Consider the following 22376-nt stretch of genomic DNA (forward strand, 5'->3'; position numbering starts at 1 on the left):
ATGGTAAGGAGCATAAGAGATGCTTTATTCGGCTTAAATGTGCTGGCCCAGAGATGTATTGATATGAATCTTAACATGTACTTATGTTTTGTAGATTTTGAAAAGGCAGTTGATAAGAAATTTATTTAAAATCCTTTATAAAAGGTATATATTATACTCGGGCTATATAAGCTATATTGGGTAGAGCCCGATTGGGTATTTTAATTATATACCTTTTATAAAGGATTTTAAAAAAATTCTTTTTGATACATGGTATACAGCCAGCTACAGGAACTGAGTTTCCTTGTGGATTTTGCACTTGATAAGGTTAAACAAAAAAAGCTTGTAGAAATATTAAAACTCAAAAAGATTGACAGTCGTGATATGAAAATTATATCTAATCAATATTGGAATCAAACTGCTAAGGTAAGAGTTGACAACCAGAACACCCGAGATATCAAAATACAGAGATTAGTCCGCCAGGTTTGAGTGCTGTCACCACTACTCTTCAATGTCTACAGTAAAGGGATATTTCAAGAAGCACTCTCAGATTCAATAGGAGGTATATCTATCAATGAAGAAGTTTTGAATAACTTGCGTTTTGCAGACGATACAGTAATGATGACGGATAACAACAATGATTTACAGAACCTAATGCAAAGACTTAATAAATGCTGTCATGAATATGAACTAAGGATGAATGTGAAAAAAACTAAATGCACGATAATGACTAAATCAGCAGATGCAAACATTGATTGTTAAAGATACTGTAATTGAGAGTGTGGATAGCTACAAATACAAACGTGGATAACATCAAATGTAAACCAAACCAAAGAAATTAGGACACGTATTGAAATACCACGTGCATCAATCGTTAAACCTAAAAAGTTTTTTTGTTGTCAGGATATAAGGTTAGGACTACACCTAAGATTGCTTCGGTGTTACGTTATCACTACTCTCCTTTATGGCTTGGAAGCATGGACATTAAAACAAATGCATCTAAATAAGTTGGCCGCCTTTGTATATTGGTGTTACAGAAGAATCCGACGAATATCATGGACTTAAAGAATGTTAAACGCACAAGTGACTAGAAGAATAGGAAATGAAGCTGAAATGATATTGACTATCAAAAGAAGAAAACTTAAGTAGTTAGGCCATGTTATGAGAGGGCAAGGATACTCATTGTTGCAGCTTATTATGCAAGGCTAAATTCGAGGAAAGCAAAATGTGGGAAGACGAAGAATATCGTGGCTTAAGAACTTGAGAGAATGTTTATAATGCAGTAATGCAGAACTATTTAGAGCAGCAGTCAACAGGGTCCGCATAGCCATGATGATTTCCAACCTTCGATAGAAGATTGGACTTAAAGAAGAAGGAGGTACAGGTGTATCTTTTACGTAATTTACATATACAAAAAATATCAGTAACATAAGGCTTAAAATCTATAAATAACAGGTGCAGATGTTTTGTTGTATTTCCAAAATGTTTCCATAAATAGCGGATTAATTTAAATCGAGATTCTCCTCTTCTATCTAATAAGGTTGTTTTTACAAGAACTACAATACGAGTAGAATAAATGGGAAATATACATTATAGCTTATACCTTACTTTTTGAAATGAAAATGCATTATTTCCGTATGTTTAATTACTGTGCAAAGTAGAAGTTCTTACAGTATCTTTTATTTATTATTTTGCCACATCCGGCACTGGCCTCTTATAATGTTTGGGGTTCGATAGTATTGTGTACAAAATTATGTTCTACATTTGTAGCTGATGTAAAAGGACCCCGTGCCAGCAAGTAGGTTAACGTTTATGGCACTTGACAATCTGTTACGATACTTGCGTCTAATTTTGTTTATGTGTTTGAGACTTTGATTTATGTTGATAAAGACGAGAAGTGCGTTGCGAGTTCTGAGTTGTGAGTAGGTGGTTTCAGCAGGGGATGTACTTTTGAAGTTTCTGCTAGGGTTACGTTAATTTCGTAATTGAGGTAAATTTAAGTCGAACTCTCGAGGAGTTAGGATGTTAGATTCAACAGACATAGAATATGTTTGTATATTTAATATGATTCTAAAGCTGCTTTTTTGTGACATATTTACATTTACTAATACATTTTTTTATAAAGCCCAAATATAATTAAAATTACTTTACTTTTTATATATCGACTTTTAACTTGGAAATCTTTCCCAAAGTAAGTTTAATGAATTATTATAATTGTGGGTTATTCCCAAAACAATACAGCGGTTAACATTTTTATTTGATATTTTAGAATATCCTTAGGATACCACGATGTAACTTTTGTTTATAACCATCATCATTACAGCCTTATAATCTCATAGGATAAAAGCTCACCCCTCAGAGAGAATTTTTCCCATTTATTTTCTTAGGTTTTCAGTTTTCTGCTCCACCAACGCATTTATCTGTTATCTGTTACTCATCTTGGTTTTTATTGGGCAGTTCTCCTGGTATGATGTGGGAATTACTTCCTTAATTTGATCATTCTCCTATTCAATATCTATACATGTTTTGATATTATTAATTGTATCTTCTATCTTCACTTCCAAATCAGTTCGATATCCTTCCCAATTTGTACATTTCGGATCCGTGTAGCTAATTAAGATGGTTTATCAGTGTTTTATTTGCATATAAGGTAAAGTTAATGTGTCGGTAATCCGAGCTCATTGGCTCGTTGGCTGACTCACCAGTTAACAATTTTTTTGAGTACGTATAGTTATATCAATACCGTTCTGGCATTTATTGTTAACAAAGGTAGGTTCATTACCATTATTATTAAATATGAGCTCATCTCCTAGAATATAGTGAAAAAACTCACTTCGTTCATCGGTCTTGTCATCGATGATAACTTGTAGTCCATACCTTCTACAGTGTTCGATTACTTTTCGAATCGCTATATGAGGGGGTTCTGTTGCTGCTTTATCACCTAGAAAGTATGCCAAGCATACAAGTATATCCCGTCTGCCCGATTCCGCCCATATAGTGTTTAAGCTGCAATAAAATCTTCCGTGCAGAAATCTGAAAGTAGGATGTGATTAATATATTTCCTAAGTACAATATACGCTCTGGGTTTTATCCCATTTGAGCAATACAGTACCTTAGTTGATACGGATTCTAGGCCACCAATTCAGCATGTCCCAGTAACTAAGGGCTTCTGGATTGTTGCTACGTATGTAGCTTTATTTGCGAGTCTTTTGCCAATGGTATACGAAGCAGCTTTGGCATGTTAAAGATTCGCCTGTATGAATTTATTCATTGTTTTCTCTTGGAGAGTCTTTCTACTCACACCCTTTTGGAGGTAATTTGGTCTTTTCAGTTGCTTTTTCTTCTGTTTTCGCGGTATTGGGCTTTGTGAGGAAGAGGATGCTTCCTCTTTGGCCAGTCCGCTTAAATTTTTCGGAGATTTTGACTGTTTTTCCCTTTTTTCCGTTCTCTTCGGCATTTATTGTTCAGAAGAAAAAGATGCATCCTTTCTCCTGGCATCATTTGGTCTGATAATGTTCTGAATAAAGGCGAAGAAGGGCCTGAAATTTAATAATTTAATTTTTACAAGACCTTCATAGATTTATTATAGATAGATCTATTGAGAACGTCAGGATATTTTCTGGACCAGATTTCTCGCAGTTGAGAACTTGCTCCATATGCCACGATTCATCTTCCTTAGTTTGTTAAGAATTTTTTCAGCAGACATTGAAGTTTTTTTTTCTTCGTTAGGTATGTATGCAGTATAATTTTGAGCAGATCAGTTTCTTCAACCTCCTTAAGTTTTGCTCCTTTTCATGGGTTAAGTCTCTTAGTCACCTTAATTATTCATTTGGAGCTTGTGTAGCTAACACATGTTACCTAAAGCCATCTAAGCTGATGTGAGCAGCCGTAGAATTTAACTTATGGTCCGTCTGTGAGAAGATCTTCGACGGCTTGCCTCACGCATAGGCGTGTAATAATCCTATTTTTTAATGATGGATTATTCCCCTTTGTTTATTATAATTGTATGTGCTGTGCTATGCTGTTCATTTTTTGAGTCCCTGTTTTTTAATTTAGAACCATAATGGCTTCTACGTCGTCTTCCAAGTCATATATCTATCTTTTTCTCAATCTGACTCTTCCTTTATGACATAGTGTAGTCCAATTGGTTATCCCTTGAAGCATGCCTTAATCTGGTCTTTTCAGTATGTGTCCAGTCCGTTCTAGATGTAGTAATTTGATATATTTGTTTATTTTTTTGTATCTGAGAAGTAAGAGAACCAACAACGAGAGCAACAAAAATAGTTGTCTGTCTAAACAATACCAGATGGCACAATAAAAACACTGACATTAAGACTTACTCGAGAATGTAGCTGCTATAAGGCCTATAATGATATACACCACAGAAATTAGACTAAAAGCAAAGGATTCCCTAAAACATCTTGTCAACATCTTTCTTAGTTTTGTTGGAACCCCAAACTCCCTTAATTCTTCCCATCATTTTTGATCTTAATAATATTGTATCAAGGGCACTTTTGAATTCTATAAAAGCCACGTGTATTTCTCGATTATATTCTCTTGTATTTTGTATTATTTGTTCCATTCTACTTAAGACGTTAATTGTCGATTTGCTTGATCTAAACCCATTCTGGGTTAGACCAGCTAGGTTTTTACTCAAGTATTTGTTATATTAGTTAAGATCTTATAAGCAATGTTTAAAACAGTTATCGTCTTGTAGCTATAATTTTTTGTTTTATTCATCTTACATCATATTTTTCTATATTAAACTATATCATCTTCACCTGCTGCCTTACCAGTTTATAGTCTTCCGTCACCTTAATTTTGTGTTTCCTCCTTGATGTTTAATTCTCTTTTTTAATGTTCTTTCCATATTCTCCTAATCTGTTTAGTTTCGAGTTCTATTTCTCCTTTTCGATAATTTAGTCTTCTTTAATTGGTGCGTGAATTGCTTTTATTCTTCTTCTTCTAGTTATATGACCGTTATCGACCCTTTTATATCGTGTTGGCTACCATATTCGCTATCTTGACGGAATTGGTAGCAGCTCTACATAATGACGTAGTCGATTTTCCGTACCATTATCCTAAAATTTTCAGCCATGATGTTCTTCTTCTACAAGGACCACGTTTACTTTGGATCTTTCCTTGAATGATCAATGTAGGAGTTCATATTTTTCAGGGTGTCTTATAATGGGATCAAAGTATTCCAACTTGCGTCTCTTTATTATATTGACCAGTTGTATTGTTTGGTTCATGTGTCTAAGGGCGTCCTCATTTCTAACTCTGTCTACCTAGCTTATTCGTAGTAGTCGTTTATATAACCAAATCTCAAAGGCTTCTAAGCGTTAAAGCATCGCCTCACTTACGGTCCATACTTCCACTCCATACAGTAGCACTGGAAAAATATAGCAGTATGTCATTCGAACGCGAAGGTTAATGCTAAGATTGTGGCTGCAAAGTACGTTTCTCATTTTTACAAAAGTGGCTCGGGCTGTTCTATACGGCTTTTAATTTATACGGTGGATCTCAGCTGACATTGATAATACTGCAGAGATAAATGAGTTTCTCTACTCTGTCCAATATGGCACCTCCGCCTTTTATACCGTCATCCTGTATTGTTTACTTTGTATGTTTGTTTTTATTTTATTCATTAGATTTGAAGGTCTTCTCCGCAATTAACCAGCACTAATATCTAATATTATTTACGTTTACCATTAACAATAATACCTTCTGCTGTCTCCGTTAGGGGTTCCTTAAATATTTCTTTTGAATACTAGTTAAATAGTAAAGCCGATAGTATACAGCCTTGTCTCACTCCTCTTTTTATTTCATCCGACAGTTCTTGTTTAACTTTTGTTCTTGCCACTTGATGCCAGTATAGATTTGTAATTATTCGTAAATATTTATCGTCCAATCCAGCTGTTTTCAATACTTCTAGCATTTTGGTATGTCGGACCTTGTCAAAAGCTTTTTTAAGTCAAGTTACCCAAGCCACTCCTAAATCCGAATTTAGTATTAGTATTATCTTCTGTAATATCGTGTATATTCTGCTATGTATTACTCATGGGAAGATCTTCAAAACGTGACTCATCTGACTTATTGTCCAATAATTACTGCATGTCGTTGCACGATGTTTCTTTGGTATTGTAACAAACGTCAACTTTAACTAATCAGTTAATAATATCCCACTGTTATAAATTCTATTAAAGAGACCACACAGTGCTTTAATTCCATTTTCTCCCAAAAACTTTAGTAATTCAATCAAATCAATCAATAATGCCCTTTTATTTCTCATTAAAAAAATACAATACAATATTCTCTTTTAGCGATATTTGTTCTCCTTAGCACATACCATCAGGAGGGTTGACAAACAAATATTCTCTAATATACAAAAAATAACACTAACGCTCATTCTATCTAACAAGGTCATTAAAATTAATAAAAATAAATTAAGTAAATATTCATATCAATTTTATAGTAATAAACTAAATGTGTATATCTCAGTGGCACACCCAGAATTTTTCTTAGGGGGGAGTTTTGAAATTTTTTTATGCTACCTTCATTTTAAGTCCCTAAAATTTGGGTTTTAGTTTAATTTAAAGTACTAAAGATAGCAGTGCCAAAGATTCAGGTATCTATTATCCTGCCCACCAACTAAAACCACCCTCTCTTACTTGTGCGCAGTTGACTGTCGCACGTACCATACTCCGAAAGTGGGGTGGCCACTGTAAGGCTGACGACATTTTATAGATGGACCTGTTATACCAATCGGTGTATAGTATTCTACTCTTTCATCTTCAGATAATTCAGAAACGTAGATTTTCCATTCTTTTAACTGTTCATTGATATCTAATATTCTGTGTTCGTTTTTGTCTTCTAAACTTTGGGATAGTTTTTTTTGTTATTCTGACGATCTCTTATAATTTCTTGTGCAGATTATGATTTTTTACTATAAAATTGTGCTTTTGCATGTCTTATCTTCTGCCTGACTATTGCCTGGATCCTCTTGTATTCGTTTTTATCTTTGTTTTTTAATTCTCTTCTTTGATCCATGAGTCTAAGTATTTTATCTGTCGCCCATTCTTGTTTTCTTCTTGTATTGCTTCTTCTTTTTCTTCTTCCTCTTTATAAGCAATTCTGCTTGTTCATTGGCGGATTAATACCTCTATGTAAGGTTGTCACTTCATCTTTCGCGAGGTCGTCCGATACTTCTTTTGCCAATTTGTGACTTATCTCTTGCAATTTTGACGGCACGGGTCTCCTCCATTCTGTTTATGTGGTTATTCCATTCCCTTTTTAGATCCACCTTCAATCGGATGGTGGCCTTCTTCAAGAGTCACAACCTCTCTCTTGATACAAAAGTAAGAATGCTGCGATGCTACTTCTTCTCTGTCCTTTTTTATGGTGTTGAATCGTGAACCTTGAACGAAGATATGTGCAGAAAACTGGAAGCATTTGAGATGTGGCTATATCGGAGAATGCTTAAGATCCCGTGGACTGACCGAGTCACAAATGAGGAGGTCCTCAGAAGAATAAGTAAGAATCGAGAAGTACTGACCACCATCAAAGCTCGAAAGTTACGGTTCTTCGGACATATTATGCGAAATGAATCCAGATATACTCTCCTTCACGCTATCCTACAAGGAAAAATATTTGGAAAACGAGGTCCAGGAAGAAGAAGAACATCTTGGTTAAAAAACCTCAGAATCTGGTTCAATACAACATCTGTGCAGCTTTTCCGCGCTGCTGCAGATAAGATAAAGATTGCCATGGTGATCGGCAACATGCATAACGGATAGGCACATCAAGAAGAAGAATTCCCTTTTTCTATTTTGTGTCCAGTCATTTATACACTGTACGTTACATTTTCTTCTAATGCCTTCACTTCTCTTTCGATCTCTCAGCGTATTTCCTGTAAATCTTCTCAGTACTCTCATCTCTGCCGTTTGCAGTAACCTTTGCTTTGTGGCTACGTCGGGTCTTGTTTCTGAGGCATATGTCGTTGTTGGTCTTGCACTGGCTTTATAAATTCTTGACTTCATTTCAGTGTTAATGTGTCTGTTCCGCCATAAAGTGTTATTAAGGCATCCTGCCAGTTTATTTGCTTTTTGTACTTGATCTCTTACTTCTTTGTAAAGGTCTCCATAGCTGGACAGAGTAATTTCCAGGTATTTTATTTTCATTACTTGTTCAATACTGATGCCATCAATTTCTATTTTACAACTGGTTGGTTCTTTGCTAACAACTATTGTTTTAGTTTTCTGAAATGAAATTGTCATATTAAATTCTTTTACTCTTATGTTAAATGTGTGGATCAGTCTTTGGAGACTATCTTCATCTTGGGCTATCAATTTTGCGTCGTCTGCATAACAGAGTATCTTTATTTTTTTGTATCATCTTTCTTTGTTAACGCTTTTAATGATTTCATCCATGATTAAATTGAAGAGCATTGGGCTCAATGAATCCCCTTGTCTTATTCCGTTGCCTATTTCTATAGGTTGTGTAAGTTGTCCATCTATTCTGACTTCTATTTTGTTGTTTTGGTAGATGTGGACAAATTCGAATATAATTATAAATTCGAATTGTTTCTAAATTCCCTTTGTCCGATTCTTCTCCATCGACGATGATAAATTGACAGCTACTGAATGATTACACTCGAGTTGTTGTTTATGTAAAAATTTATAATATATTGCGTCCCAAACTAGCCCCGAAGCTATATTTATAATCTCACAAAAAATGCTACAATTCATCAAATAAGTGTATTGCCCTCTGCATAGAACAAAATCTTTGACTTTTGAAAGCTAGTAAATATAATTTGAACCGAGGAAATGATTACAGTCCTCAATAAAATATTTGGCAATAGTTTGCAGGCATTTTGGCTCTCTTGACATTCCGAAGATATCTGACTACATTGCACATAATGACAATCAACATAACAATGAATATAGTCACTAGTCCTATAGTGAAATGAGGAATCCACTGATGGTTGGCAATCGTTTTCCACGTGTGTTAGGACATGTCTTCTCTAACTGCTCTGCCTCAAGTACTATATTTAGCAACTCACCTCCCTGAATGTCTATATTATGTCGGGGAATGTTGATCTGTTTTATTGTTGACTTCTGCATAAGCTCGTCAATGGGGCTGACGGGAATCTATAAGTAACTTCCAATTGCTGTTTGAAATCCATTACTGAATGTGAGCAATGTTATGTTCCGGGTCAGAGCAACGGATTTTGGTGACAGCTCTATAAACTCGTTTGATTTATCTTATGTTCAGATCGAGAACCATCGCACATTATAGCTAAATTTATAGCGTATGGTGGAATGATTAGCCATAGGTTCAGTGTGCTCATTTTCAGCCAACTGGCTTCCTTTATCATGTACTCGACTATATTGCAGGTGGTGTTGGGAGTTTTATCATATGCATTGAACATGCCAATTCTCCTTTGTTTAATTCTGCACACCTTTATTTATCTTCATATGTCACTTCAAAATAGTGTAAATTATTATAATCTATCGCAAGTAGATTCATTGGGACTAACAACGAGCGAAAAACGCCACTTGTCGCCAATAACGAAAGAGCTGTGGCTCTCAATAGGTTGTATCTAGTATTGTCAATTTTTAGGAAATAGCCAATAATGGCGATGTCTCTTTCTTCATTTTGTACAACCGTATCTATTATTGGCTGCCTTATTATATTTACTATTTGTGGAAGGAACTTTGTAGCATTCAAGATAATTGACTCTATTTGGCCGGGTTTTATAATATCTATGAAGTGTCCATGATTCTTGTTTTCATATTCCATTGCACGGTCATAGACCGCTTCCATTTTCAGTCGTATGTACTCTTTTTCTAATGTGTCAGCTCTATATATTTCCTTGATTCCTTTTATCAGTGCTTCTCGGAACCTATTTAAATGTCCATTTATTGTTTCTTCTGTAGAATTAATCGAAGCTACCATTTGTAACATCATATTCGTCTGATGTTTTGAATTTTTTATTATTTCCTTCTAATTTTCGTTCAAGGAATCGATGTCTCTATAAACTTCATCATTTACTCCAAATAATGATGTGAGGACTTTTCCTAGAAGTGCCCTTTTCGGCCTTCTTTTAACTTCCGAATCCAATGTTCGACTGTATCCATAGGTCGCTGGTTCATATCCGGCTCGAAGGACCAATGGACAAATTCGAATTTAATTATAAATTCGAATTGTTTCTAAATTCCCTTTGCCCGGTTCTTCTCGATCGACGATGATAAAATTGAAGTCGTGGAAAAAAATATAATTTTATTAACAGCTACTGAATGATTACACTCTAGTTGTTCTTGAGGTAAAAATTTATAATAGACTGCGATCGATATGTTTCACTATTAAACACGGTGACATTCAGAAAATTAAGATTAATGTGGGATTACAAATTAATGGACTAATTTGTGATTAAACAAGATGTTTTTGAGAGTTTTTATAATATTTAGGGAAACTTTTCTATTATACAGAAGATGGATTACATCTTTGAGTCTTACTTTGTCAAACGCTTTCTTTAGGTCAATCAGACACAGAAATCCTGGTCTATTATACTCTAGTGATTTCTATTTCTCTGTAATTTGCTTTATAACGAATATTTCGTCTTTACACTATCTTCCACTTCGAAAACCCTGTTGTTCATCTGCTAAACTTATCCTCTGATTTATTAGCTATTGTAAAATTTTAGTTGTAAGTTTTAGGGTAGTATTTAACAAGTTTATGTAGTTTTATGGCTCTTTTTATCTCCTTTTTTGAATAGTAGAATTAGTTCGCTCGTTCTCCATTCTTCCGGTATTTTATTGGGTTTTATAATTTTATTAATTAATGTTGTTAACTGTTCTGTCATTGCTGCTCCACAATATTTTACTAAATCTTGTTTTTACTGCACTTAATTTTGTTTCTTGAACGGTCTTTAATATATCTTTAATTCTCGTTCAGTTTTCCTCAGTACTTTTATCTTTGCTTGATGTCTACTTTATTTTTTGTTCTAATACACTGGTAATTTCTTGTTGTACATTATCATTTGAATCTTTATTTGCCAATTTGCTTTAATTCGCCCTAACTTATTTTATAATATTGTCTATTTTTCTCAAACTTCTTTTAAATTTTTGTTTATCCAGTCATTTCTTTCTTTTTCTTGTGGAGTTGCATTGATCTCGCTTTTTCATCATTTTTCCTGTTTGGCTTTGATGGGTTCAACTATGTGATTCTGGTATGGTTTTTGTTACTCTTAATATTTGAAAATATTGGTAATACCAGTATTTGTTTTTCTTGTTCATAATTAGTCGATCAAAATCAACGCAACACTAAAATTTTTGAATCATTAGGATGTGACGATATCTTTTCATGCACTAGTTTTTCAGTTATATTTTGTTACGTCTCTGATAGTTGAATCCAGCAATAAATTTGCAAAACTTAATTACTTAAATTTAACAATATCTGTTTAACCTATATTTCAACATTTTTGAATGAGACAAATTATGATAATTTTTGTAACTGGTGGCATCAAAAAAGAGAAATTTAGAGGAGAAGGAATTAATATAGGTATTAACACTCCAAGACGAGTGATAATCGATGTTTAAGGACGCGTTTACGTAAACAGACTTTGGTTGCCACGTTTAATTAAACTAAATTCACCGCCAAAGTCGTATAATCTAACGTAAATGCAAACTTATATTGGCAATTACTTAGGAAGAAACCATTCCTGCTTGAGTAGAATAGTTAGTCGATTTAACGAAACATTGTTGACGAATTTAACAAAGCTTGTTACTCATATCTTGACTTGAAACTTTATAAACGTCACATTTTTGTTATTTTTGTTTAAACAAATATTTTTTTTCTATTTTAGTTGATTTTAAATGTTGTTTTTTTTTCTGTTTTCTTTTATTATTTTTCGTCTAAAAATAGTTGGCGCTTAACTTTTTATCAACTAAATATTAGGTCTACTCATTATTCTTCAATTGCAATTTTCATGTATTTTAGTTCTATTTCCATTTACTCTTCTAAACCTAATTCCATCTTTCATTCTACTAGTATATATCAGACTATCCGTTGTAGGTCCTCCATATCTGCTACAAAAGTCGTATCGTAAGTACATTGTACATTATTTACAGATATTTCATTTACAAAATCTTTTTCATTCTGCTGAGCAAGATGAAAACTATTTTTTACATATTATGTACTAAATAACAGTAGACAGAAAATACAGTCCTGTCTCATGCCTTCAATTATTTCCATTTGATCTCTTTAGAGACATTTGGCTCTATCATATTCACATATTAGTAAGTTCAAGAAAATTGTGTCCATCAAGACATTCAAGTAATTCACAAGTTACAACTTATTTTTCCTCGACTCTTAGGTTGATAGACTATATTTGTGAATATACGTCTTACGTCTGTCTTTTATAATTTTGCCTGTTCTTTACTTCTGATATACCTATTTTTAGATTGAAAAATTTAAAAGTATATATTGCCTCGTTACGCCATTCCTGACTGATTTTACGTGAATCGATTTCGAAGATCTTTTTTATAAGCAGAAAGACGTTTGAGATTTAATTTCAATACAGGGCCACTGCCATCCACTTTAACATTTTTCGACATTTTTAGATATCCTCAGAATGCAGAAGCTCATTGAAATTAAATCTCAAACGTCTTTCTACTTTGTTTATATACTCATGTTTGGAGTATTAGAAACTAATTCACGAAGGATATTTGCCGTGGTGGACGACAGGTCGTGGAATACAAATTATAGGTTTTCCTTGTCGATAAATTCAACAATCTTTCTGCTTTATATATTGTAAAAAGCTCAGTAGACAAATATTTGAATTTTAGGTTCGCCAAGTAAAAAATCTTTGGATTTCTACTAATTCTGTTATTAGATGGCGTTGTAACGTCCGATATAATTAAATTATAATTATACTTTTATGACGAGAAGGATTTCCTTTTAATCTTGTGCTTCTACTTATGTGGCTCTGAGGAGATCAGAAGAAGGACGAAATACGTATAAGCGGATGGTAGTGGTCCTGCATTGGAATTAAATCTTAAACGTCTTTCTGCTTGGTTTATTTAGTCTGAGTATTAGAAACTAATTTACGAAGGATATTTGCTGTGGTAGATGACAGGTTTTGAAATGCAAAATATTGTAAAAAGCGCAGTAGACAAATATTTGAATTTTAGTTTCACCAAGTAAGAAATCTTAGGATTTCTACTAATTTTGTTTTTCCGTCATATTCATCCGTCATTTTCCATCAATTACTTAAGATACGCAGGCTATACTGTGGTACTGGCTAAATCGGAAAAACATCTTCAGACACTATAATGAATGACTAGCCGGAATCAATTGCCAGATCTAGATCGAGAGATAAACTCTTCAAAAACCAAAACTCTACATTTTAACCAAAACAGCGCGAAAATAGTTATCGAAGAAACTAACATGCACACGTTCAAAGCTACATATATCTTCTTCTTCTTCTTATGGCGCCGTCGCCTTTTAAAGGTTGGCGATACAAATGGCAATTGTAGTTTTGGAAACTGCTGCGCGAAAGGTTTCTGCGGATGAGCGGTCGAACCATCTCCTCAGGTCTTTCAGCCACGAGTTCTGGCCTCTTCCTACTGATTTTTTGCCCTGTACTTTTTCTTCCAGTATAACTTGAAGTAATTCATATCTTTCGCCTCTCAACACATGACCCAAGTATTGCATTTTCCTCTTTTTGTTTACACATGCAACGAAGTACCTCAACATTAGTAACTCTTTGTACCCATGGAATTCTCAACATTCGTCTGTATAACATCTCAAAGGCATCTATTCTTTTTTCTATTTCAGAGTCCATTGTCCAACTTTCACAGCCATACAGTAAGACAGAAAAAACGTACCATCTGATCATTCGTATTCTAAGCTGTAGACTAAGGTCTGATCTTGTAAAAAATGTTTTCATGCTCATGAATTTTGTCCTTGCTTGTTCGATTCTTTATAGGATATCTTTTTTTGGATTACACTGACTATTGATATTTGCTTCCAAATATTTTATGGAATTTGCCCGTTCTATTATTTGACCCTTGGCATACACCTGTATGTTTATTGGTGTCTTTGAAGATACTAAAGTTTTAGTTTTGGAAACGTTTAGATGTAAATCGAACATTTCGCTGTGGTGAACTACCGCATTTATTATGTGTATTATATTTTGTAGTTCTTGTGCGTTGCTTGCTATTAAGACGGTATAATCAGCATATCTGATGTTGTCTATGCTGATTCCGTTAATCTTAATTTCGCCTTGGATCTCGTCTAATGCTTCTCTGAATATGAACTCCGAATACAAATTAAACAGTAGCGGTGATAAGACGCAACCCTGTCTCACTCCTCGTCGGATTTGTATGTCTTCGGATGTTGTGTGATCTATTTCAATTGTTGCCGTTTGATGCCAGTATAGTTCTGTGATAAGTCTTGTTTGTCAACTCCAGTTGTTCTTAGAACTTCGATCATCTTTTGATGGTTAACGCAGTCAAATGCTTTTCGATAGTCAATAAAACATGCATATCCATCTACATTCATGTCTCTGCATCGTTGCGTTAACACATTTAAAGCAAAAAGAGCCTCTCGTGTTCCCAATCCGTTTCGAAATCCGAATTGAGTGTCACTCATCTGGAACTCGCACTTCTTGTAAATTCGTGTATGGATGATTCTGAGAAAAGTTTTAAGCACATAAGACATCAAGCTTAATATTCGATAATCATCGCATTGTGAGGAATTCGATTTTTTTGGTAATGCTACGAATGTTGAATTTAGCCAGTCTGTTGGTATTTTACCTCTGTCATATATCTTATTGAATAGTGCTGTTATTTATTATTATATTTTACTATTATTACATGTATCCAGGAAAAAAAAATAAACACATAGCTGGACCACTCAAAGAGATTAGGAGACTCATTCAAATCGCGGGAATAGTCAAGCCGGGTTAGACGAAAAAAAGGCCTAACCTTGCGTAGCGACCTACAGGAAATTTTGTTATTCTAACCTTTAGGGGGGGAGGAGGTCAATAGTAGTGTCGCCATCGCGTTCTTGAATATAAAAGAGAACCGTTTTTGCTCAATATCTCCGCCATTTTCAACTTTTTGACAAAAATGATAAGGACTGAAACTATTATGATTGCGATTTTCCTAAATTTCTTATTTACAATTTTTGGGCAATATTTTCTAAGTTAAGGGGGAATACAGTGATAAATCGTAGTTATTGAATTATCTCGTTTATTATTAACTTTAAGACATAAATATATATATACAAAAATGGAGAGAATTTTATTTTATATAATTTTGATCTCTTTCATTTTTTGCTAAAATCAATATTTAAGGTCGTACGTTTTCCTTAGTCATTATTATCTGTTATTTTTGTAGCCCTAATTCTACATTTGTTACCTTCCCAGTGATGCAGTATCGTTTTTTTAAAGCAATTTTTAAAATAGCGTATTATTTTCTCTGTTACTCCCATATTTAAGCCCATATTTTGAAGTACTGCCCAAGAAACTTTCAATATTCAACAAAACATCTCGAAAGCCTAGATGTATAGAGAAAAAAAGACATAAACACTTCTGTTTAGTCATAATTTGGTTTTTAAGTTTATTTCCGTTCTATTTCTTGCCTTCATCCAAGATACAAGTATTAGTTTTTTCAGTAGATTTCCCTTCCAGAATCTTTACTTTTGTCCCAGGACGTTTTGAACAAAGGAAAATAAAAACAAAAGTGTGTTTTAGTCACTTTATTTAAAATAATATTAAAACTTCGTAACAAAATGTATATAAACTGGGGAATAGATACATAATCACAATAACGTAACAAAGTATACAATATAAAGAAAACAAAAAATGGTTTTACATAATCACATAATTATTAAAATACTAAATACTGCAAGTAAGAAAATGAAGTATATATTTTATTAAATAAATGGTTATGGTTTACGTAAACAGAAACTTATGTTTGATATCAAGAAGTGCAGACTTTTGCGGCCAGTTTTATAATCGTACATTGTTTTTGGAGATTTTAGATCGTACTCTGCAGATATTTCTTTATGACATTATGCCTGCAACTGTGGAAGAAATTATCAATGACCTCTGTCTCTCTTTCACTGGTGGTCGTCGTCATGTTTGAAAATGCATGTCGCACTAGCAAACGACACATTAATTTCAATAAATAATTTCAGACCATGAAATTAAATAATTTCAGACTATGGCTTATAAGTCCAGAAAATAATGTACCATCACGTTTTTTATCTAATTAATTTATAGGAATATCAATAAGAGATCAAATTCTAAGAAAATAAGGAGAAACGTAAAACGTAAGTATTAAAATTCAGTGAGGGCAATGTCCAATATGAAAATAAAGCAGAATTAGATACCCAATGGAAAAAGTATGTCTCTATGTATGAAAGACACATGGCATACAGTGAAAGGATGAGATCTTACCCGCCATCAGATGACAGCCACACCCTCAATTTGTTTAAAGAGCAAAGATTATGTGACATATCATTTGAAAAGCTATTAAAATCTGATTCCAGAAATATATTACACTAATAATATATATATATATATATATATATATATATATATATATATATATACTTTAATATAATCTTTAATAAATCTGTACAAGTGGTCGGATATGCAGATGACATAGACATTATTACTAGGTCTACAGAATCTCTAATCGAAGCATTTCGATCACTAAAGGCGTCTGCACTGAGAATGGGATTAAAAATAAACGCACAGAAAACCAAGTATATGTATTGTACTAGATCAGACAACCAGATACCTAGACTACTAATTGATGATCTGGAACTGGAAGGTGTGGATACCGTCGTCTACCTGGGCTCGCTGCTGACCAAAGACAACAATATCAGTGAAGAAATTAAAAGGAGAATAGTGCTTGTCAATAAGTGCTATTATAGCTTGAGGAAACAGATGGCCCCAAAACTACACAGAAAAATTAAAGTTACCATATACAAAACACTAATAAGGCCAGTGTTAACATACGGGTCAGAAACGTGGTCACTTACACAGGACGACCAAGAATTGCTTAAACGTTTCGAGACAAAAATTCTAAGGAAAATATATGGAGGAGTCCAAGAACAGAGTTTGTGACGTAGGCGCTAGAACTTTGAGTTATACAGAAGTTTTGGGGAACCTGACGTTGTAAAATGTATTAAATTAGCACGCCTTCGATGGATAGGACATGTAATTAGGCGAGATGAAGATGCAATCATCAGAAAAGTTTTCGACCGAAGAGGACCAGTGGGAAGACGAGCCTGAGGAAGACCAAAACTTAGGTATCAAGATAACATAGAGGATGATCTAAAATCCATCGGAGTTAAAGCATGGAGAAGAGTTGCCAGAGACAGGGGCGAATGGAAGATTATTCTGAAGAAGACTTTGGCTCATAACGAGGAAACGAGCTATAATGCCACTGATGATGAATAATATATATACAGGGTGATCAAGTTTTTTGACAAAGTTTGTTATATTCATTATTATAGGAGATACAAAAAAAGTTATTTACAAAAATAAAATGTAGCTGTAAGATTCACATTTTAAAATTAGTTACAAATATATAGGGTCTTTATAACACTGTACCGGACCAGAGATATTTTTTTTTAACCAAACACCATATATTTTACAGTTTAATACATTTTTTTTTGTTTTATACAGGACATACAAAAAGTTGTAACCAAAATTCAATGAAAATCGTTACAAGTTCAACTTCCTTTATAACTAAAAAAGAGTAAAAAAGCATCAGTTTTAGACAGTTTTTAATGATTGTTAAACTTCATAAAGATCATTGATTTTGCTAATACTTTTTAAATCTAATACAGGGTAAGCCAAAACAGCAATTCATTATTTATTCACTATTCTTAAATACATAATCCTTTATTTTATATCACCACGATAAACTTAACTCAATTTAGTTTAATTTATGCTAAGTATTTCTTACGGTTATACTTAGTGGTTTTGGAGATATTTTATGATGTAGTGGATAAAGTTGTATTTCATAAATTAAATTTATTATTTTTATTTACTTTAATATTTACAAATATTTTAAAGCAACACAAAAAAAATCAAAAACTAAATAAAGAAATTGGTATTTTTATTGTAAAAGGTGTTCCAAATGACTTTATATATCATTAAAATGAAGGTGACTATGAAGCTATGTTTCACAAGTAGACAGTTGAGTTTTAAATTAAACTGTTTTGACACTGTCTACCAAAAGCACCCATATCATATCCAGCGACACCAAGAATTGACGGCAAATGACTTTAAAAGAGTGACAGCTTTATGTGAATGAGTACAACAAAAAATAACTGCACAAAGAAATTTTTTCGACTTAATTTTATTGGGAGATAACGCAACGCTTGACAAAAATGGATGTGTCAATTTCCACTATCACTCAATAACAAATATAATATGCTTAAAAATTGACAAATTAGTGAGTCAAACTAGGTACTTCATAAATAATGGGTGTTTTTTTTAGGTATAGAAGTTTGAATTGGAATAAAATAAAGACGATGTTTTAAATTGACATGAAATTGACTTTATTTAAAAAACAATCTTTTGGCATTATAATTTAAATATGATTTCTGGTACATGAGCGCCGCGGCTGGCTCTGACGTAGTTTAATCTAGAGGTCCAATTTTCGATTACTTTTTCCAAAATTTGTGGCCGTATATCAACAATAATGCGGCGAATGTTATTTTCCACATGGACAATCGTTTCAGGCTTCTCTGCGTAAACTATCGACTTCACATATCCCCACAAAAAATAGTCTGGCGGTGTTAATCGCACGGTCTTGAAGGTCAATTCACGGGTCCTAAACTTGAAAATATGCGGTTACCAAACGTTTCTTTCAATAAATCAATTGTGGCACGAGCTGTGTGACAGGTTGTTTATCACATCTCCTGCACATAATGGTTGTTCAAATGAGGAATAAAAAAGTCAGTAATCATGGCTCTATAGCGGTCACCATTAACTGTAACGTTCTAACCAGCATCATTTTTGAAAAAATACAAGGCAATGATTCCACCAGTCCACAAAGCACACCAGTCAGTTTTTCTGGATGTAATGATGCCTTAATAATACATTTAATGGTTATCATTTCGCCAAATATGGCAGTTTTGTTTGTTGACATAGCCATTCAACCAAAAGTGAGTTTCATCGCTAAACAAAATTCGCTTATGAAAATCAGGATCAACGGCAATCTCGTTTATGGTCCATTCACAGAATCTGCACCTTGCCAGGTAATCGTGCAGCTTCAACTCTTGCACGAGTTGGACTTTGTAAGCACGCAAACCAAGATCTTTCTGCAAAATCTTCCACAAGGTGGATGGGCCCATATCCAACTTCTGTGCACGATGATAGCCTGATTCGGGTGTTCCTTTATGCTACGCTCTACATCTGCAACAACTTCTTCTGTACGCACTGTACGACATCTCTGTGGATACGTACTATCATTTAGAGTAAACGTGGTACCAAAACGTTTCATGGTTAGTCGAATTATTTGCTCTGATGGATGTTGACCATAAAGTGGACGTAGTGCGCGATACGTATTTTGAACAGAACCATGATTTTCAAAATAAATTTACACAATTTGGAAGCGTTATTCAGGCGTCAGTCTATTTTTGCTGAAATGCCAGACCAAACTAAACATAAATCACTTGATAGCTGTCAAAATGGACGCCAATTAAAAAAGTGTTGCCAACTTACATTTTTATATCTCTAATAAAACACCCTTTATTTGGTTTGGTATCTTAGGTTACTCTGTAAAGTCTTTTCTTCTTTGAGAAAACAGTAAAAGAAGAGGTTTATTTAGACGTTTTAGTAAATTATTTGCCATTTACTATTTTACTTCCTTTAAGGAAGAATAACAACGAAAAGGTCCAACACATATCAGAAAAAGAGTGGGAAGAGTACTATAAAGAACTACTCACAGAAAACCCAGAAAACCGCCCAGATTTCAGAGACAGACACAGAACAGGAACAACAACAAAATCAGAATGAAGAACAGATTGAGATAACATTAATCAAAGTAAAGAATGCCATAAAGACTTTAAAGAACAAAAAATCAGGGGGACCAGGAGGAATCGTTAATGAACTAATTAAGTACGGAACGGACAAACTATACAGAATTATACACGAAATGTTCAGTAACGCTATAAACCTGAACGAAATACGAGATGAATGGTCCAAAGCATATATAACCTCGATACATAAAAACGGAGATAAGAAGAAATGCGGGAACTACAGAGGCATCAGTGGGATAGCATGTATGGGTAGGTTATATGAAAAAATACTGAAAGGAAAACTGGAAAAATCTATCTCAAATAAAATCGAAGAAGATCAGGCGGGGTTCACGACAGAAAGATCTTGCATAAACCACATATATACACTATAACAATTAATTGAAAAAAAAAATGGCAAAAATAGACCAGTACACATGGCATTCATAGATTTAAAAAAGGCATATGACACGGTCCCCAGAAAGCAACTATGGAACGCGATAAAGGAAATCGGAATAACTCAGAGGTTAATAGAAGCCGTAAAAAACCTTTACAACAACAACAAGGTAAGAGTTAAAACCGGCAATAAATACTCCAACGAATTTAAGACCACAAAAGGCTTATTGCAGGGATGCTCTACATGTCTGACACTGTTCAAAATATTCCTCGAACAAATATTAAAACCATGGAAAAGGAAATGTGAAGGGATGGGAATACCAATCCGGGAATACCAATCCGGGACAACTTCTTGTACACATTAAACTTTGCAGATGACCAAGTGGTAACGGCTCAAGATGAAGAAGATCTGTGCTATATGCTCCGAAAATTAGAAAAGGAATACACAAAAAATGGACTGGAAATAAATCTAGAAAAGACCGAATATTTAACAACATAGCAAGAACCAGTGAGAAACTTGGAAATGGACGATAATAGGGAAATTAACGGCACTGACAAATTCAAATATTTAGGATTCATAATCTCAAAAAATGGAACCACCGAACAAGAGATAACCAGCAGATTAGCACAGACAAGAACATGTATTAAACAAATGTACGGGGTACTGTGGGATAGACAGATTACCAGAAATACAAAGAAGAGAATTTATAACACCTTGGTACGCAGTATAATGACCTATGGGGCAGAACATTGGGTAATAGATAAACGAAACAGGTCCAAAATCACAGTAACTGAAATGGAGTTTATGAGAAGAAGCTGCAGAGTGACAAAAATGGATCTCATCAGAAATGAGGAGATAAAACGAAGAATGGCAGTAGAACAAGACATCGAAGAAAAACGTTTAATTTGGTATGGACATGTGAGAACAACAGGTCATACAAGGTGGATAGCAAAGATTTCGAATTGGAGCCCAATAGGAAGAAGGAAAAGAGGTAGACCCCAAAAATCATGGAGGGATGAAGTGGACGAGGCCATGGAAAGACGAGACCTTAGAGATGGAGAATGGCAGAACAGAAAGGACTGGAGACGTTGGCTGAAAGAAGGAAGGCGGCGACAGCTGTAAAAATCCTTATATAGATAGATAGACTATTTTACTTGAAAACGTGCTACTTAATGTCAAAAACATTATGATATTTACATGACGGAGCTCCTTCTCATCATAACGCACTTATCCAATGTGAATTGAATAAAAAAATTGCTATCAGATGGATAGGCCGAGAAGGACCAACTCATTGGCCATCTAGATTATCAGAATTAAGTATAGTCAAAGTCTAGTTCTCCTGAAGCTATTTTAAAGATCTAGTGTAGCGTGAACCGCCAGCAACAATTAATGATATAAACGCCAGAATTAAAAACACATTTCATAATGTTTCATATTTCATAAACGTAAGTAAATCATGTGAAAACCATCTTCAAGTCTGTCTTGAAGTTATATACGTTAAACTACATTGACTTTAGTTTATTATGGTGATATAAAATACAGAGTGATGTATTTAAAAAATATAAAGAAAATAATAAATTTATGTTTTATTACCCTGTATTAGATTTAAAAAGACATCAGGTCGTTGCTTTTGTAGACCCTTTTAATTATACAGGGCATTGAACTTGTTACGACTTTTATTGAAATTTGGTTAAAACTTTTTAAATACTCTGTATAATATAAAACAATTTTGTTTTTTTGTAACGATATAGTGAAGCGGATTTTAAATTTAAAATAAAGTATATAGTGTAAAAAAAACATTTGGTGTGGTACAAAAATATGGAGGACTCTATATATTTGTAACTAATTTTAAAATATAAAGCTAAAGCTTTCTCCTATTTTTTATATAAACTTTTTTAGTATCTCCTATAATAACAGATATAACAAACTTTGTCAGAAAAGTTGATTTTGT

This window comes from Diabrotica undecimpunctata, chromosome 4, assembly GCF_040954645.1.
Source record: "Diabrotica undecimpunctata isolate CICGRU chromosome 4, icDiaUnde3, whole genome shotgun sequence".
Classification (NCBI taxonomy): domain Eukaryota; kingdom Metazoa; phylum Arthropoda; class Insecta; order Coleoptera; family Chrysomelidae; genus Diabrotica; species Diabrotica undecimpunctata.